This window comes from Monoraphidium neglectum (assembly GCF_000611645.1).
Source record: "Monoraphidium neglectum strain SAG 48.87 unplaced genomic scaffold scaffold02849, whole genome shotgun sequence".
NCBI lineage: Eukaryota > Viridiplantae > Chlorophyta > Chlorophyceae > Sphaeropleales > Selenastraceae > Monoraphidium > Monoraphidium neglectum.
Window position 1 is genome coordinate 4,711 of NW_014010779.1, and position 3,382 is coordinate 8,092.

Consider the following 3,382-nt stretch of genomic DNA (forward strand, 5'->3'; position numbering starts at 1 on the left):
CAGCAGCACCGATGATAGTACCTCCAGTGCCAGCAGCGTCGCCTCAAGCAGCAGCGGCTGCTGCGTGCGCCTCACCAGCGACCCCCTCAAGGTGGTGCTGAGCAGGTTGATACCCAACAGGCTGGTGCGTACCAACGAAGCGAGTGCAGGCCGAAAAGTCGCTTGCAGACTTACTGCAATTGTTTTCTGTCATTAGCGTCGCATCAGGCGTGCTGCCAGGCCGCCTGCAGCGGTCATGAAGTGCCTTCGTTGCCCATTCAAACCTCCCGATTGACAGCTGCTGGACGACGTCCCGCTGCCATCCCTGCACGACTCATACCACTTTGGTGCGCACGCCATTTTTTACTGCATTGATCGCTGTCCAACACAAAGGTGTGATTGGCAACCGCCTCCCTGTGACCAATACATTGCTCGGCATCCCAGCCTGTTTGATTTGCTGTGCGGCATCTCCTCCTCGCGCGGCATGGCAAGGCGTGACTGATTGCTTACGCCAAACCCCCCGTGTGCAGTCAATTTAACCAACGGCATCGAGGCGTTGCCAATGCTCCATCGGCTGGGCGTTCCATACAGGTGCACTCCCCGCCTGCATGGCGCCCGCCTTTGCGGGGCAAGGGGGCCTGCGAATCGCCCCTCCCGCTCATCGACACAGTGGCCTCAACGCACACAACAAAGCAACACTTCAGAAGATACTGAAACCCTGCACACATTACACTGACGTGCTCGCCGAATATAGTGTAGGAGCAAGGACCGCACAGTATGCCGAAAGAAGGGCTGCGCACTTGTGGATTGGTGGCAATTCCTTTCAGCTCTAGGATCCAGCACTTTCGCTCCTCCGTGCGACTAACACCTCAATCGGCCATCCCCCTCACCTCACAAACCCCAACCCTGCTGCAGCTTCTGCCGCATCTGCTCCACTGATATTGAGCAGCAAAACTTCGAGGCCCTCATCTCTGGGCTCGACGCCAACTTGCTCATGCACCTGGCGCTCGGCCACAGGTGCGGCGGCAAAGCAAGGGTGTTAAGGGCGTGGCGGGCGGCCCAACAAGCAAGGGCGCGCAAAGCAGGGTGGGGAGGCGAGGAGCATAAGGCCCAGAGTGGCTAGGAGCACTCTTCCCGCGGCGTTGCTTGGAGACTTGCTAATCACGCTTGCTTGCGCCTTCCTCCGGCTGTGCTCGCGCTGTGCACGTGACCGCCAGCTGCTGCGTGTGGGACCTGGGCTCCCGCAACAAGAAGCGCGGCGCGCCGCGCGCCATATGGGCGGGGCTCGAATTCGTGCGCTGGTGCCTGGAATCGAAGTGGCTCGAGCCTGAGGGCACAGCACCCCAGGGCATCGGCGAGGGGGCGCAGGGCGGTGGGGCCACCGCAGCGGCGGCCCAGGCGTGGCCGCCGCAGGCGCACCTCAGGGGCCACCGCGTGACGGCCACGTTTGAGGGGCACAGGCGGCGTTTCTCTCAGAGCACCAAGCGAAGGCTTCTGTACTACAAGCGGTGAGGTGGCGGAGGGCGGGGGATTGAGAGGGGTGCATCCCCTGGAGCATGCAGCGCACAGCCAGCGCTTGGTGGGCCATGCATCGTGGGCCACCACCCAAACGCGGCGCCCAGCACCTGGCACGCGGGTGCGTGTGCACATCAGCTCGCGGGGCAGCTGTGGAGCGATGAGCGTCCACATTTCCTTCGCGGCTGCATCCTTGACAACCGCCTTCTTAGGTACGTGCCGGAAGGCACCAGGCGGTTGCAGCTGTACGGCATCTACAGGTGAACAAGCTGCAGGGCCGGCATCGCGACTGCTGCGTTGGCACCGTCATTGCTGCGTGCGCACGCGCCCTGGCCTGCCTCGCGCTCCTCGCTTCCAGGACGTCCACTCACTGGAACCATTCAAGACTGCCTCAGCTCGATCCGTCCTCAACTTGTGTTGCAACGTCCCTGATCCAGATCTACAACCAACGATAGCAACAAGCAGCACTACATAGATCTTGTCCGGCAGTGGGACCGATCGCCGCAGCTGGTGGTGCCAGGCTCGGCCTGGCCTGTTCAGCAGCAGCAGCAGCAGCAGCACGAGGAGCAGCAGCAGCAGCAGCACAACCAGCACCAGCAGCAGCAGCCGCCGGGGGAACCCAACGGACAGCCGCAGCAGGCAGGGGATGGCAGCGGCGTCGGTGAGGTTCCCGCGGCGAGCGACCCGCTGTTGAGGGCGCGGGGCCTGGAGGCGTGGGAGGCGGTAGCTGCAGATGGCTGGGGGCTGTTTGCAGGCGGCCTGGGCCATGAGCAGTACTTCCCAGCTCTCCGGGTTATGGGCGTCGACAACCAGGACGTTTCGTGATGTAATTGTTGCGGTTTCTTCCTGCACAGCCGAGAGCGCCTGGGTGGGGGTGCCAAACATGCGTCTGGTGGGCCTGGCAAAGTTCATCCTCCTGCAAACGTGACCGATTCGGAAAGCGCATGCTCCACAGGGTGCGGCGGCCGTCCTGCCGGGGCAACAGCAACAGCAACCAGGCTTCCCCTCCCTTGATGCGTCGGTGGCGGCTTTGACAGCATGGCCCCCAGCTCGCCGGACTGGTGGCTCTCAGAACTGGCATGGGAGCGTCCCTGAGGGCCCCCAACCAAACCTCACCGATCAGAGTTATGCCCAGTGCCCTGGATCAAAGGATGCGCCATGCAGCTGCTTCATGCAACGTGCTTGTTGTGCATGCACGGGTCCTGTGAGGGCGGGTATGCGCTTCCTCGCTGCAGGCAACACGGGGGGCCTGGTGCACGAGCCGGTGCTGGTCAATACTTGTCCCACCTGCGCTGTCCCCTCACCTTCCTAGCCCAAGCTGCACAAACGAACGCAGGTGCCGCCAGGGTCCGCAGCACAACGAGCGTTGCACAATTACAACGATAGAATCGGCCTAGGAAGGAACACAAGGACTGGTCGAGGACTCCGGCTGACTGCTGCACGGGGATGGCTTGGGTCTAGCCCGCAGGAACAGCCATGGAGGTCGCGTGCGGGTGAGAAATTCAGGCGTCTCAGCATCGCAGATGTGCGGCCTGCGTCTCAGTCGGCGCTGGGATGACCCGATTATTGGCACCCTGCCGTCGCCTCGCAGGCCCGCCTGGTGCGATGCCGGATCGGATGTGTCTTCTGAGCTGTGCGCGCTGTTGCAGGTGCGGGCCACGTGCTTGACCCCCCGGGTTTTCGAACGGCGTGGGGTGCTGGATCATGCCCGTCACAGCAATTGCTGGGCCACGCGCTGTCATGCAATATCGGCACACAGTCCGTCGACCCACCGTGCCTGCTGGCGTGCTGGGCCGTGTGCGCTGGTGTTGTGCGCGACAACCAGCTGAACAGGCGGCTGAGCGTGCCCCGCAAAGCAGGCGCCGCTTCGCGCCGCTCCCCCCCACCC